Source organism: Parasteatoda tepidariorum, chromosome 12 (genome assembly GCF_982258835.1).
Source record: "Parasteatoda tepidariorum strain Cologne lab strain chromosome 12, Ptep-v5.0, whole genome shotgun sequence".
NCBI classification, from domain to species: domain Eukaryota; kingdom Metazoa; phylum Arthropoda; class Arachnida; order Araneae; family Theridiidae; genus Parasteatoda; species Parasteatoda tepidariorum.
Genome location: NC_141766.1, coordinates 9,140,623 through 9,158,845, shown reverse-complemented (window position 1 = coordinate 9,158,845; position 18,223 = coordinate 9,140,623). Strand labels below are relative to the sequence as shown.

The following is an 18,223-nucleotide window of genomic DNA, read 5'->3' as shown; positions in this document are numbered from 1 at the left end:
TTTGGAAAGTTTGTATGCAAATAAGTATTTCAAACCAAAACTCTAAAAAAAAAAAAAAATACAAACAAGCCAATCATTTCAACACCTCATTTTTATTTGATCTTCGAAGGAAGAATGTTTAAACAAAAAATAAATGCTTGAAAATAATCAATTTGATTTTTTCTTCCTAAATTAACTAAAATGATTTTATTTGCAATAACCTCTACCCATTTTTATCAGCCTCTTGAATAACCTGTTCTATCGAAGACAGGAATGAAAAAAGAAAAGCATGTAACGCAGTGTAAATTTGCCAAAGAGGCGAATTCACTATCGAGGATTATGTCATTGCTGTGTAAACAGGAGCAGAAAGGGAAGATCACGTAAGTTCCTCTGGTCGCCTACCCGTAAAAACCCTCATGCACCCCGCTCCAAACGCCCCACTTTTGCCCGTAGACATTTCAGCTTTTCCTAATGTGTCATATAAAATCATTATTCATCTTTGAAATTGTTGATGCTAGTTCCCGTTTGTCAACATGGAAATGTTGACTTATTCTTATTATCTGTTGGATAAGTCTTGTTTTATCTTCTGAAAGCGAAGCAGCTATAACAAATAACTTGACTATCATCCTCTGCCCAGTCCTTTCCCCCTTTATTACTTCCCCCACCCTCACTCAGAATTCCAATCAGCTGACTGTAAAGCACACACAAACGAAACTCGTCTTTGAATCGTCGGCGTAAGCTTTAAACACTGAACTTTTACCGTCCCAACAAATATGTAAATATTTCTCCGTCAAATATGTACAGAACACCCGTCGCGGATTGAGTAGGAGCTGCGAAGCTCAGAGCTTACCGTTCCAGATTCTGGCACTGACGGCCGTTATCTGTTCGATTGTTGCCGGAGCTTGGAAATGACGAGCTCCCGGACAGGGCTAACCCTAGGACGGCCATCTGCTTCTCCCTTTACCGGCTATTTTTTTATTGCATCGAAGGTAAGGTTAGGGATAAGTTGAAATGAAATATGATTATAATCGTAAATTCTATATTGTTTTCATGCATAATTTGCACTGAAAGCAAATAAAATAATAATTATACATTTCTTAATGAAATTAATTATTTCATTATTAACTGTTAAATTGGATGTAAAATTAATAAAAATAATTATGATGATGATGATCAAAATGAAGTATGATAACACTCGAGAATAAGATAATGTTGTTTTCATTGATCAAAAAATAATTGTAAAACTTTTCAATGAAATTAATGCAATAAATAAATTTTAATAAATAAAAATTTCAACTGTTAATTTCGTTATGAAATTAATATAATATAATTATAGATAGAATCTAAAGATAATCGGAATGAAGCATGATAACGCTAGGGGATAAGATTATGTTGTTTTCATTGATTAAAAACAATTGCATATTTTTTAAAAGAAATTAATGTTAAAATAAATTTTAATAAATAACAATTTCAACTGGTAAATTGGAGTTGAAGCTAATGTAAAATAATTATAAAAAGAATATGACGATGATCGAAATGAAGTTTGATAACACTTGACAATATGTTGATAATATATTTTAATAAATAACAATTTGAATTGCAAAATTAAATATGAAATTAATATACAATTTATATAAATGCGTGGTTATTCAATATTAGAAATGATATAAATATTCAAAAATATTTTGATATCATGCATGTTGTAACAACAGATTGTTTTTGATTAAGTTTTTAACAAAATGGAATTATTTTCCAGTACTAAACAAAATTTAATTCACCTTAGACTTTAGGATTTCAAAAATTTTTATACAAACCTTTACATTTTTCACTTAATTTATTATTAATATATATGACTCATTTTTTTTCTTCAAAAAAATCCAAATAATCTATTTAAACAAAAGTAGTATAAATCAAGGTTATTATTAATGATTTTCTATTTGACACTGCATGCTTACACATTTAAAGAAATTCTAATTGCTTAAAATGGAAAAAATATTATTATAGCAAAGTTTTTTTGAAAATCTAAAGCCATTTTATATTTGTCTCTATATAATATATACTACATATTATATATATATATATATATATATATATATATATATATATATATATATATATATATATATATATATATATATATATATATATATATATATATATATATATATATATATATATATATATATATATATATATATATATATATATATATATATATATATATATATATATATATATATATATATATAAGTATATATAATTCTGTAATTTAGACTAAAATTTTCATGAATTATTTGTAATGTTTGAAAATATTACTTGTCCATTACATTATTGCACACTTTGAATTTAAAATTAAAAATCTTATAAATTTCCAATTAATACGTTGCATGCTTACTTCTTACTCTTTCTTCTTTGTTCTGAAAAAAATTATGTTATCGAAACAATTAAAAATTTAGTTGCTCATACAACTGTTCAGTAAATTGACCTTGAAATGAAATATTTCTAAATAATCCAATTATGTACTTTGAAGTTAAATTTAAACCACAGACAATAGCACCTTGGTTAATCTTGGTAATAGTTAAATATTTAAACACGTTTTAAATATTACCAATAGCGTAAAAGAATTAACTTTTTAATGAATTTAATTTGAACTAAATGAAGTTTGTTCTCCAAAATTTACTGCACTGCAAGTTATTTCTATTTTTCAGCATTATTAAGGATTTCAAAAGGATTATTTTTATGAAAAAACATATTCAATGTAGACTTTTCTCTAAATATACTCAATGATATGTTTATTTATAAGCAATAATAATAATGATGTAAAGAACAAACTTTTTTATAAAATTATATTTAAATGTTGTTTGCTTCCACAATTTCAATTTATATCTATTGATATCACCTAAAATTAAAAGTTTCTTTATAACACCATTTTTTTAATTTAAGCAAAATCACCCTTGCTAAGCATTGTTATTAAGTTAATACTATTTTTAATTAAATTTATCAAAAATAATTTCGAAATTTTACAATTAACAAGACCAAGTTCGATTTCTGTTAGTACATAATAATTATTTGTTTATTACACATTAAAAATATTTTATTTTTCAAACACATTGCAAACCTAATAATGCATAAATGTACAGTTTGCAATAGTAATTACATATTCATTTATATAGAATCTGTAATAGTATTTGGAAATTTGAAATACATAAATTTCTCAAAAATGATGAAACATAAGTGATAATATCTCGAATGAATGTTTTTATTAAATTTAAATAAAATCATGCTTAATAGTTCAGTGAAACAGAAACAATTCTTATTTTTTTCGCAAGTTCATTCAGTATTTAAATTTATGATACTGATTTCTCCATAAATGTGAATATTCAAACTTTTTGTTATATATAATTAAGCTTTTGTTATACATAATTAATTACATATAATTTTGTTATATATATCTATGAAATAATATAAACCTGGATAATTACATTTTTGATTAGTACTTTCTTTCCCAATAGTATTAATTTATAAAATTATTTTCTAAATTTTATTCTCTGTTTTATTTAATATAGTCTTATTAATTTTTATTTAATATAGTTTTTTTAATGAGAGAAGAAATCTAATTATGTAAACAAGCGAAAAAAACGTGATAAAAAAACATGTTGACTTGTTTTCGTACCCTCAGTCTTCATTATCTCCTGTTTTTTTATTACATCATTTCATTCCAAACAAAAGATTTAGTTTCTTTAAAAAATTAAAGTTGAAAATTTTAAACTCAGCATTTATTATGTAAAGCTTTTTTAAATTATTGTGCTTCCAACAAATATTTTAGAGTGAACGATAAATGTATCTAAAAAATTTTATAATAAACTGTCTTTCTGTTTTTCGGAATAAAGTAACTTTGAAATAATTTATAAATAAAGACTATGCTTATGTTTATTTACTTCAATTACTTCCATTTTAAGTCAAATCTTGAACATTTTTGGATACCAAAATTGTGTAACTTAAAAAATAAATAAAATTTGATTGTGCTTATTATTATGCTATCGTTGTCCTTCATTTATGTATTTATTTGCTTTGTAAGATTGCATCTGAAACTTCTATCTGATAGTCATTAAAAGAAATGCAAAATTTATTAATTATTCCATTGTTGCGCAAATTTGGGTAATATATAATTTCAGAATATCAAGAAAAAAAATTAGCAAAGTTTATGGGAAAATCTAGTTTTCAAAATCAAGTTTTTCCTACTCTAGTAACGAAAAGTTAAGTTTTTAAATTGCAACAAAAGCAATTTTCATGACAATTTCAATAAATGTAAAATTAACTAATCTACTCATTTAAAAAAAAAGAAAATCTTGATCAACCCTTTTCATGTTTTATATTTATTTTCAAATATATGCATACAACTATATATATGATTCTATGTAAAATCTTAATTATCAGGTGATACTATACAGCTTTATTGTTTTTACGAGACAGATATCGGCTTGTACTTGTTTACGTTCATGTATTGGTATTGGTTAAATTAAAGGATATATAATATAAATTCGACGATAGGATAAATTCGATGATATATTATATAAATATAGACTATTTATTACATCAGGTATTATATTATTATATTATAATAATTAGATTAAATTAATAGACGCACTGTTGTTTTTTTAATAATGACATGTTTTGCACGAGTTTTTATACACTATTTTTATATTTAAACAAACATGCAACTGGTTTTTATTCAGGAGATTTTTTAAATACCTCTTGTTTGTAATTATATTTAACATATTTCATTACAATGCTAACCAATTAATGCACGAACGTAAGCAAGAGCAAACTGGTTTCAGTCGCGTAAAAACAATAAAGCTGTATATATATATATATATATATATATATATATATATATATATATATATATATATATATATATATATATATATATATATATATATATATATATACATACATATATATATATATATATATATATATATATATATATATATATATATATATATATATATATATATATATATATATATATATATATATATATATATATATATATATATATATACATATATAATGCATTATATTTTTTTTTTCAAATTAATATGGTATTTATATGCAGAACTAACATAAAATTCTGATCTATAGTTAAAATCATTGTCTGAAAAAGAGCTGGAGGATTTTTTTTCACAAAACTTTGCATTTTTATCTATTACATTCTGTTCATAGTTTAAAACAATGATTTTTCAAAAAAAAAAAAGAAGAAAAAAACATAGACAATGCTCTGTTTTACTTAAAAGAACTCAGAAAAAACTCCGTTGATTAAATAAATGAAACACAATATAAATTACGAGTAAAAAAGTTAACAAAATCATTAAAAATAGAATTCTATAAGGATATAATTTATGTCTATGCAATTATAGACTACTCCCAATTATCAGCGCAAATATGAATTATATACTGTATTGTCAAATTACTAAAAATTACAAAAAAATTAAAAGAAATTTAAATAAAAAAAATGTATAGTTTTTATTTCATTTTTTCATTTGTTTAAATAAATGTAATTAATTTCCTCTCTCTAACAACTGCTTATAAATTAATATGCTTGTTTTTTTTTTTAAATTAATATTTTTTTTTCTTCAAATCATTTTAAATTTTCACAATACATCTTCAATTGATGCTTCTCTCTATAGACACTATATTAGAAATTATAATATATAGATTATACATAATAAACTTATAAATTTTTAATTATGTTACAAAAATTTCAAGAAATTAATTCTTTTTATTTCAAAAATATAACAAGTTTTCAGGTAATAAATATATCTAAATTATTATATATCTAAACAGAAAAACTTATACACCAATTTTTATTGGTTATAAGAAATACTATAGGAGTCACTATTTTTTAGAAAAAATAATGGGGGATACACTTTACATATCAGTGTAAAATTAAATAGTATGAAATTCTTATCATAATACTTTTTCCAGAATTTTACCAATTGGTAAAGTGGAATTAAAATCGAATAATCGGAATATTGTTGGTTAGCCTTCAATTTCACCACACTGCAAGAAAAAATATTTTTTGTCTCAAACATTTTAATTTGTATTTTGAAAAAAAAAATATACAAACTGATAATGGAAAAATTAAAATGCAAAAGCAAATGAATTCCTGGAGGACGTTTAGTTTAAATGTTTTAATTTGGTTTAAAATGACGTAAGAATTTGCTTACATTTTTGATGTATGTAAAAATAATAGAATGAAAAGTATTTTCAATCAATACAATGGAACTAAAAATGCATCTTTACTTTTCATCACGTATAGGAGTTAGATTGCCAGCTCCATATTTTCATATGTTAATAATTTATTTTTGTAATTAATCAGATTAATTAACTCTTCGATAAATAGATGGCATCATGATAACTTTTCATCATAAGAACTTATATCAGTTTGCAACGTTTTGTTTTAAAAGCTTTTCAAAAAGGATTTTAGTAAGAAATAAGAGCATTAAACATTTGAATCTTTTTAATAGTAAACAAAGACATTTTAAGGTAAAATAAAAAATGTTATGAAAATTGAAATTCAGAAACATAACCGAAGTTTTCTGAGCTTTATAGCTTGTGCCAAATAATTTATTTAATCAAAATAGCGATTTTATAAAACATAAGTAACGGAACAGATAAATTAATGTTCACAAATTTTTATAAACATTGTACCTTATCGAAATAAGCAAATTGTTTTTAAAGTGTTAACTACTATATCTACTTAGATTAACGAATGACATTAAACTTTGTGAACTAATTAAAAGTCAATAAAAGACCTTGATATAAAATTTGGTGAAAAAGAGAAACAATCAGTAATCATATTAATATCACATGATAAACCAAATTATAAAACAATTTAAAATTTACTAGCATTTTAACACAAAAATCCATTAAATCAATAGTTATTTAAAAGATAAATTTACGAAAATAAGTATTCGAAGTAGCCTTAAGTGTACTCGTTAACTTTACCTTTCGCATTTTTTCGATAAGAATAAAAATAATTTATAAACGTTTTTTTTTTTTTTTTTTTTTTTTTTTTTTTTTTTTTTTTTTTAAATAAAAAATAATAAAAACTTTGCCACAATACTTACAGTGGAACTTTAAAACTGATCTTACGGAGAAAATTCAATCAAAAGACAGAAGACTTTTTTTCAATTAAAAATAAAGAACTTACAACGTATCCCCAAATAGTTATAAATATCATTAAACATTTTAATCTTTTAAAAAGTAAACAAGACCTTCTTGGGAATTTTTTGTAAAATAATAAATGTTACAAATTCAGAAAGTTACGACAGTTTCTGAGCTTTGTGAACTTGTGCTAAACAATTTACTTTATCAAAATGGAGAATTTATATAATATCTATAACAGAAAAAATAAATTAAAGTATAATGTTTATAAAACTTACAAACATTATACTTTATCTAAATAAACAAATTTTTTTAAAAGTGTTAACTACTATTTAGATTTACAAATAACATTAAATTTCGTGAACTAATTAAAAGTCAATAAAAGACTTAGGTATAAAATTTGATAGCAAAGATAAACATTAAATACATTTATTGTAACTTACAAGTTAATATCACACGATAAGCTAAATTATGAAACAATTAAACTTTTCTGAACATTTAAAAACATAACCACATTTAAATCAATTGAGGAATTAGTGAAAATATGTATTCGAAGAAGCCTAAAGCACCCAAAAAGTATTCGTTAACCCTAACTTTCGCATTTTTACGTTGAAAATAAAATAATTTATGAACGTTTTTTATATGAAAATAACGAAAACTTTGTCACTACACTTATAGCGAAGCTTTAAAACTGATTTTACAAAGAAAATTCATTAAATACTAATCAAAAGACAGAAGACATTTTTTTTTACTAAAAATAAAGAACTTACAACTTATCCCTTTTTAACACAAATCGACTAGCGTCTCTAGAGTATAATGGGCATAAAAGTTTATTTCAAAGCCATTCGAGAAAAAATTCAATCTCTAGTGAAATTTTAATTCATTTAGATGCAACAATACTCGAGACATTTAGAAATAAGCACAGCGAATGAGAATATATTTTATTCATCGCATTTCATCAATTCTCTGATTTGATATTGGAAAAGGAATTACTAAGTTAATTAAATATGTATTGTTATTCTATCGCTCTGGAGAGATTAACAAGTAGTTGTGGGATTGAAATAAATCTCGAGTTGCTTATTTTTTACGTTTATTGAAATTGTAGGAAATTTGATAAGCATTCTTATTCGAGATTTGATTTCGACTCGTCTCAACTTTGCAAATGGAGTATCAATTAAAAATTTGTTCAATTTATATTGGTTTTGGTATTTCAATTAAAGTTAAGATATTTTTCGAATTTGTGAAAAAAAAAATATTGTATTGTGCGTGATTTTATTAAAAATGAATAAATGAAATGATTGAGTTTTATTGGAAAAACACTTTTGAATCTAATTTTAATGGATACGTAATAAAATAGTTCCTTTAAATAACAAAGCACTTTTATCTACTTGTTGTATTTTTTATTATTAACAGGTTTCTATTAAATCACCGTCTATAACTTTATTCTAGTAAGGTTATGATTAAATTGGTTTTTATCTCGTTATTCAATAACTTTAAGATATAACATAGATACATATGTTTTAAAATTACAAATAAATAAAGTTTATTTATAACAATGAAACTCTTTGTGTTTTTTTTTAAAGTTTTTTTTAATTTTTGTGAATCCTTATATTAATTAAACATTTAAAAACAAAACAAACAAAAACAAATAGAAAACAAATGTAGATTTAAGCATGCTATAGGTTTTCTTTAAAAATGAATGAATGAAAGGATTTTGGTTGATATAAAATTTAATTTTGAAATTAGTTTTAATGTAAATGTGAAGAAAATATTTCTTTAAAATAGCTGTTTTTACAGTTCTAGTAGTTTTTTTTAGCATTTACTTATTTATTATTATAGGATAATGATCGTCTGTTACTTCCTTTAATTGAAGTCGAAGTTATAATTATTAATATTTCTTATATTGAGTAATTACTTTTCATATCTTAAAAATTATTTGCTTCACAATTACACGCTGAAACGCTTTAGATTCAATAATGAAAAGCAACGAAACTTTGAAAAACAATGAAACACGAAAAATAATAACATTTTGGATCATTAATAACTAACGCATTTTAATATTTGTTACTCATTTGCTATTCATCATTGCTATTCATGACTCATTCCACACCATATTAAAACAGATTTGTTTCGTTGAAAATGTTTTTATAATTTAAAGGCACCTATTACAATACAATTGGAGTTATGTATATTTTATTGGTTTCTCAGCACATCATTAATTTTGAATTTTATACAGTTGGTAATTTCTATTTTCGTTCATATGGAATTGATTTGCCGGAAATTCTTGTTTAGAAAATTATAGATCATATAACCACACACTTAGACAAATTTAGTGAAAAATAAAAAACTGAAAAGTAAAATTAACCAAGCTAATGGCTTGCTATGCCAAGCTCTGAGGCATCGTGATAAAATCATAAAGTTTTACCATATTTACCAAATTTTATCACATATTATAAAACCATATTTTATTGCTAATTTTACAACCAAAGAGACTCAGTAAAAATTATCGTGGATTTTAGTGGTCCCATAGAGCCAGAAACACGGCTAATTTTACTATTTTATGGTAGTTTTAGCAATATTTTTTTCCTTGGTTTAACAATTTTTCTGGAAAAAAAAAAATGAATGATATTAAAATCAGTGGAAAAACTGCAATTATTAATCTTATGATAGAGAATAAATATTAACTGATCTTTGTAATTTAAGAAAGAAGTTCATTTTAATGTAATGCAAGAATTTGTAGTAATACAAGGTAATTCATAATTTACTGCTTATACTAAACTTCCCCCCCTCTCTCTCTCTGTATATATATATATACATACATACATACATACATATATATATATATATATATATATATATATATATATATATATATATATATATATATATATATATATATATATATATATATATATATATATAGATATATATATAGATATATATATATATATATATATATATATATATATATATATATATATATATATATATATATATATATATATATATATATATATATATATATATATATATATATATATATATATATATATATATATATATATATACATATATATATATTAACATATTTTTCCTATCATACTTGATTTAAATATTTTAAATTAAATAGATTTAATCTTTTTTATTCAAATGAATTGTATACAGGTATACAGTAAAAATCGATGGATTTTTTATCGCATCTGGATAACTTAATTTTGCACTATTATAAACAAAATTTATGCATTTAATATTAAATTTGTTTTTATATTTATTGATATTTTAATTATCTTTAATTTTAAAGAAATATCTATAATTTCGTTAAATAATATTTTACCCAATGAGTTAATATTGTTTCGTAATTATGACGATAATATTAATTTATATTTAGGATTTATGTATTGTTATTACCAGTATTTAAATAAATGTTTCGGATTATGCAATATCTGTAGTGTTGACGTAAATCATAAAAGAAATGGTTTGAAGTTTATTGAAAATAAACTATTAGATTTTATAAAAAAATGGACTTTAAAAATTTCTAAAAATAGTAATTTAAACTCTACTTTTTATTAAATAAATAGAATTGAAGTAATTTTCAGTAATATTTGCTCATCCCAAAAAACAGACATAATTTTCCTAAATTTGATTATAAAAGCGAACATTCAACAACTTTAATTACACAGTATATAAAGCAGTTGTGTTAATTGTGTATTAAAATTTTCAAAAGAATATAATTACATAAAAATCTTTTGGCTATCTAGATTGATATTTCGGAATTTAAAAAATAAATTTTGGCAAATCCGTAGTTAAAAATTTTTATTACTAATCAATAACCTCCTCCAATATTCAATATTATGCAATAAATGTTCATTTATGTAAAAATCATTTAATTAAAATTTGTATCTGCACTGCGACATTTTATTAATTATCAACTTGGAATTATCCAGCAAAATATATTATTACTTTGCGCAAATCCAATTTTCCGGCCAATCCAAGGTAACAGACAAATCAAATGCGGTTTTTTATTTCAGTATCAACACGCTTTGAAATCATATACCCCACTATCCTAAATTTACGCTTTAATTTCAAATTTTGTAATCTAGTAACTTAGTTATGAAAATATTTTTAAATCCTTTTTGCAGGTTGTTCGTAAGTACACTGTATCTGTTTACTGTCCTTTCTTTATATAATCCCATTTGTGCAATTTTTGCAATTTTGTTTACAAATCGATTATTTCCTCTTTTGGTGCTCCCCACGTTATAGTACTAATATATTTTGCTTTGACTGTATTAATACAATATTAGAAAGCACTACCTCTGCTGATATAATCGTGTAAGTTGATGGGAAGATTATATTTTTTCCTTATTATTTTTTCGAATGTTAATTATTTTTTATGTTTTTTTTTATTTCTTTTAAGAAAATTATAATATTTGACTTTTTTTCTTATTATCTTTTATATTTGTTTAATATATCATTGGTGTTGATTATTAATATGTTAATATGGTTTGATAATTTTAAGTAATCATTCAAATTTTTAACTTAAATTCTTATTACTATTGAATTTACTGTGTTCCGAACTACTGATTTGGCTGGGTTCGATATATTTGTCTTCAATATATTTTTCTTTCGTGTAAAATTTTTAAAAATGAATCAGACTCATTTTACAACTAAATGGGTAAATTTTATATATACGTATCAGAATTTATATATACGTAAAATATAATGGTGCCTGGAATTTAAGTACTGAAAAGTTTGCCACCGCCGTTGAGCAAAATATTTTCTTTTCTCTTAGCAAATCATTTCAATTCTCCTGGAGAGCCGTAGTTGAGGAGATATCTCATAGATGGCGCCAATCAAAGTTACATTTATGTAGGAAGTTTGGAAAGAAAAGCAAGAAATGCTTCTGACATGAGGCTAATAGAAATTCATGAATGCTAGAGAGGGCAAAAGTAAATATATGCGGAGATAAATGTCTCGTTGAGGCACGAAACAAAACTCAAAGCAGGGATACTCAGGAGTGTATCATTGCTACAAATGCGGGCCTAAGCTAGGGGTAGTGCACTTATTTCGGTTTGCTTTTATGAAAATTTAATTTTTCGCTGGGTTACATTTAACTTTAAAAATTTCTTACTGTTTTTCAATGCAACTAGAACAATGGAAATTTAGAACGCAAAAATGGATGTAGGATTGATGATGGATTAATGAAATAAATGAATTTCCTCCTATAGGAGAAGTCTGGTTTGGTTTCATTTTCCTGGTTTGGTTTCATTGGTTTCATTTTCCCGATATTTGTTTCCTTAAAATATTTAAATAATTAATTATTTATTACTCCTCCTGTCCTATGATTATTGTTCTTGATAATTAACTTCGATAAAAAGAATGTAGATATGACAATAATATAAAATAGTAGATATATAAGGAAAGGAATCCGAGAAAAAAAAATGGATAATAATGGTTTTATTGAATCTACACAAATTGATTAATGAATTTAATGAAAAGATAATAAGTACTGTTTTATTACTCTACTTATCTTATAATAGTTGTGTCGTGTAATTTTATTCTTTGTCCCATTGTAAATTTCTAAACTATTATCTAAGTGTTTGAAAAGTAACGAATCAACAGAAAGTGAATCGAAAAAGGAAGGAAATATTAAATTCTATTTATACAAAATCAATACAAATGTAACAATGATCAATGAATAAAATAATATTTATATGTACCTATTTTTTCTTCATGATTTTCTGTCCCACATTAACTATATGATACAGCAAGTTAAAGAGTAGCTTTTATATAGATTAAGAATCGAGAAGGAAAACAATGATGACATTTCTATAGAATCAATACTAATGGACCAATGGAATAAATTACTTTACGAATGAAATAAATTCTTATTTACTTTATCCTTTTCTCATAATCTGTTGACCTATTATAATTTCTTTGTTATCGTGCAATAACGGTTGAATATTTAAAAAAAACTGCAGCAAATAATAAAAGAAAACGCGTTTACAAAGAATTAGTATCGGATAAGAAAACAGTAACGAAATCAGCTAAATAAATTCGTATTGTTAAAAACATTAATAGTAATAATAACAAACATATAATTATTGTATTTAACTTATGAAAAATGTACCTACTTTTACATCATTTACTTAATTTTGTAACATATTATTATAACATATTTTAAAGTTAATTTACCCAAAATCATTACCAAAGCTCTTTGCTAAAATTTACCGAGCAATTTGAAGTTCCCATGGAGCTCATTTTTATTCTCATTTGGTAATGTTGGTATTGAGATATTTCAGGAATAAATGCATTTGTACAAAATATTTTTGATGGCAAATATATTAATTTTATGCTCTATGTACGAGAGGAAAGGTACTGCTAAGTTCTGTTCCAGCGTTTTTCGTTCAGTACTTTATAAAATAACAATTTAAGATAGTGGAATTTTTAAATGAAAACGATCTATCTGTGCCAATCTATGGGATAATTATGTAGTGGAGCTAGATTCTAGACATACGATCTTTCTTGTAGCAAATGAAATTTTATATTATCAAGTATATATTTTCGCTCCTGTTTCTTGGGATTATTTATTTAATCAAAGAGCTCTTTTTTTTAGATATTTTTAACTAAATTTCTATTTTATATAAGTTTCCTCATTAAAAATTTAAAAGAAATAACGTTTAAATGTAATAACGATAACAAATTGAATTTAACGGACTTTATCAAAAAACGAAATGAAATAAGTTGAATTCAGTACAATCTATGAAAAAAATGAAAAATTCTGAACTTTTTATTATGTTTTTATAGTGTTTAAAGTATTTTTTAAAATAAGAAGACAAATCATATTCTTTGAAAACACTACGTGAAACATTTCTTTCTTTTTTCAGTGTTACTTTTTACATTTTTTTAAATCCATAACTTGTCTTATAGCAAAATAGGCCATTTTAATGTAATGTGAGGTGGCGTAGAAAAAAAGCTTGATCAACGATACCTGAATATGGTAAAATTTACCCTTTTTCTGACTCCATGGAGAAACCCAAAAGCTGAGTAATTTTTACCGAAGTGCTTTGGGAATAATTTTGATAAAATTAGCAATAAAGTATGATTTTATAGTATGTGATGTAATTAGGTAAATGTGGTAAAATTAGGTAATTTTATCAATATGCCTTAGAGCATGGCATAAATAGAATTTTTTCGGTTAAATTTACTTTCCAGTTTTTTTATTTTTTACTAAATATGAGGAAATAAGGACTGTAATTTCTTGTTGTCCTTTACCATATGAACCCAATTGAAGAAAAAATTTAATTATTCACTGTTATTAAATAAATTGTTCAAATACAGTATATTTTAGTTTTTATTATCTGAATAACTGCTTTTTCTCTTTTTTATCAGAAGTGTCATTACTATACATAAAGATAATTTTACCAGAACCTTATTTCCCTTGAGCCATTAATATATCTGTCTTTGGAAAGAAAGTATAATACTCTTTTAAATTTTATACTTATTACTAGATTTTGTGTACTGCATTTAAAATAAATAAAGTAGTTAATTTTTGTGTAACTCATAGATATAATCTAAAATATTTTCTGCTTCAAAGTAGTACATTTTTTACACAGCAAAAATAAGCAATACTTTTTTTATAAAAATTCACTAAAATTAGAATTCAAAATCATGTTAAACTAACTGAAAAGCATCGATGCATGATACAAATCATTCGTTTTAAATTCGATGAAGAATTCTGGCCAGAGACACGATCAAATCATCAACCTTTGCAAAGGCAAAAGAGAATTATTTACTCAGCTTCGCCAGAGAGAAAAAAAAACTGAAGTAAAACTACCGGTGTGCATTGCAAACGTCTCCACCTGAATAAACTTTGTTCTAAAGTTCGAATTCAAGGAAATTCTTCACATTTCGTGCATTGTTACGTAGTGGTGTAAAGAGACTGTCGACCAAAAAACCAATTATTTTTGCTTAAAATTTTGATTATATTCATTTAGAATGCACGCACAACGGTAAAGAATATGTCGTGAAATGTGAAAAAACTTGTTTTTTATTTTTGCGTGACTCTGGCTGTGACTTTTTTCATGACTCGTGACATTACGAATTTGATCACGCAATAAAAGTATATGGAAGAAATAATTTGGTTCAGGTTTTGAAAATTGTGAGGAATAATAATTTTAAACTATTTTGCAAGAATTGAAAATGGGAATGTTATATAATTTTAGCAAAAAAAATTTAAATGTTTTCCTGAAAAATAAATTAAAGAATTTACAAAAATCTTTAAAAGTTTGAACTGAGATTTTTTGCATGATTATCGAAAGCTTATGTTTATATAATCACTAAAAGTCTTAACTGAGATTTCGTCATACTTATTAAAAGTTTGAGATGATTTTTTTCTTTTTTCATAATCACTAAAAGTTGGAACTAAATTTCTTTTCATTATCATTAAAACATAAAATTTTTAGGTCATTAGAAAAATTATTAGTTTTGTTCATTACCATTTAAACATGAAATCAATCCCATATAAAATTAATTAAATTTAAGTACTGAACTCAAAATTGAATTTAGATAAAAGAAAATCAATTTATTACACATAATTTGGTATAAATTACCATTTTAATTAAATGCTTAGAACACTTGATGTGTTTTTATTAAAAGACGTTAAATACAAAATGTATAAAACCTTCTAAATTCTAAAGGATGTATGCAAAAATCTCCTTTAGAAATTTTTAATAATGAAAAAAAAAAAATTCTTTATGAAACTTTATTAAATAAAATTAATTTTATCAAATAATTCAGACAATTAAATCATTTAAGTACCAGCAAAAATCATTTTATAGAAAGGTTTCTTCTTTTTTGATTTAAAAAATTTTCGTTGACAATCTAAAATACTTGATTCAAAGCCTTAATAAATGACATTTAATATTTATATCCTCTCATTGAATTCTTTGCTCATTTTACTCATTTTTTTTTTATTTCCTATTCCGTCTGACTTATTCCCGATACAATATTTAAAATAGATAAATTAACCCCTGTTTTCTTGTACAACCACAAAGCGCAAACATATTTTTTAAGTTGTTTTCTAAAGAAAATGAAATGTAAGCAATTATTCACAAATAAGAAGAATTCTTAGCGCATTTTTAAAATGCCAAGTTCGTTATTTCATTTGGTTTTCTTCCTTTTTTTTCTTCTCTTGATTCTTTCATTTATTTATTCCTTAAAAGATTGAAACATTTTTCTTCGATGGCCCCGAGAAAAAAATAAAAAAAAGAACGAACGAAAGAAGAAAGTATTGAAAAATAAATTTAATTTGCGCTTGCTGACTAATTTTATTCTAGTACTCAGGCTCGATGGAAGGGGGTGGGGGGGGATATTTCTAGGTTTTTATTGAGATCCCGGCTTAATTTAATCGCATCATTTAAGTGGTGAGCAGCATTTGTTTAGATAAAAATAACACTACAAATTTTATAACCAAGTTTAGCTTTTGTTTCGAGCTGTTGTTTAAACAATGTCGTCATATAATTTAGATTCAGGTTTATCATACTTATGATCGAATATCGAAAAAAGCTTTTTAAATTCAAAGTGGGAACTTATTTTATTATAAGATGAGGCTTTCTTCTCTAAAGCATTAATTTTCATGGTTTTCTTCGAAATATTTTTTTCTCTTTTTATTTACCGTGTTATTGATTTTGTTTTTAACGACATTTGGAATTAGGCTTAGGTGGAAGTAAGAGGCGTTCTTTTCAAAACTTATTGTAAGTTTGAATGCGAATACAAATTAAAGAACAAAATGAATTCTTTGTGTCTCCCATTTTATTCTAACAAAGGATATTATAAAACTAGATTTTTTTTTTAAATTTTATGAAAGAATTAAATAAATATAGTTACCTGTATTTAAATGTATAAAATGTTAAGTGTTTTCTATTTCGGAAAAGAAAGTTTTTATATTTGCTTAATGTAATTGAAATATAAGTGCATTGTGAAATGAAAAAGTAATTATATTTTGAACAAACAGATTTAAAGAAAAAGGGAAATTTACTTTTATTAAACTAATAGACATTATGAAATAGCCTGAATAAGTATATTTATGTTTAAAAAAACATAATAAGCTTTTATCACATTTAAGATTTTATTTGTTTTAATTAAAACAAAAGTTTTAAATATTAATAGATTAAAAAAAAGTTTTTTGTCTAATTGTAGTAAGATTGAGTCGAAATGCCTTGGGACTAGTGACTCTAAAAAGGCAAACATATAAGACAATTCAGATTGTATATTATTAATTTAACAAAGACGGACTTTTAGTTTAAAAATATGTTTACTGTGAATTAGTTAGTACTATTTATTTTAATGCCACATTCATTCTATGCAAGTCTCTTTTTCGATTATTTTAAACAATATTTTTGTGTTTAATTTATAACGTGTTTAATTAAACAGTTTTATTTAAGGACACTAAGAAAAACTTGAAAAAAGAAATAAAATGTTTCATTTTTTTTTTCATTTCATTTGTTGGTCATTTTTAACTGAGAATAACTTTTAGTTTATGAATATGTTTTCTCGTAAATTAGTTAGCATTATATGTTTTAATACCATATTAATTTTCTCGGAGTTTTTTTCCTCGATTAGATTAGATTTTGATAGACAATAATTTTGTGATAAACTTGATACCTGTTTAATGAAATAATTTTATTTAAGGATACTAGGAATACATAAGAATAGGAAATAAAATGTTTCCATTAAATGATTTGTAACACTAGCTGATAGGCATTATAAAAACATTAGTAAATGTAATTATTTCATTAGTAAAATACTATCATTTACATTATCATTGATCCTTTACATTATTAAAATATAATTAAGGAACTCTTTTAAATTATGCGCTTAGAAAAAAGTATGGTCAAAACTACCAGTGTATGGTAAAGTTTATCATGTTTCTGGCTCCATGGGAGCACCAAAATTTTTTCGAGGAACTTCGGTAATGAATAACCATGTAATATTGTTTTATTTGTTATAAAATTTGTTTATATAATAAAACTTGGTAAATGTGGCAAAATTTGGATCATGACATAAAAACCTT

The 18,223-nt window shown here is 23.7% G+C and overlaps 1 long non-coding RNA gene across 1 annotated transcript in view; it reads left to right on the top strand.

Annotated features, from left to right (window-relative positions):
• Positions 1-280: 280 nt before the first annotated feature.
• Positions 281-18,223, top strand: part of LOC122268953 (uncharacterized) — an 85,798-nt gene continuing 67,855 nt past the window's right edge. Inside the window, exon 1 of the long non-coding RNA XR_006224814.3 lies at positions 281-968. This is a non-coding gene — a long non-coding RNA (uncharacterized LOC122268953). The remainder of the gene's footprint in view (positions 969-18,223) is intronic.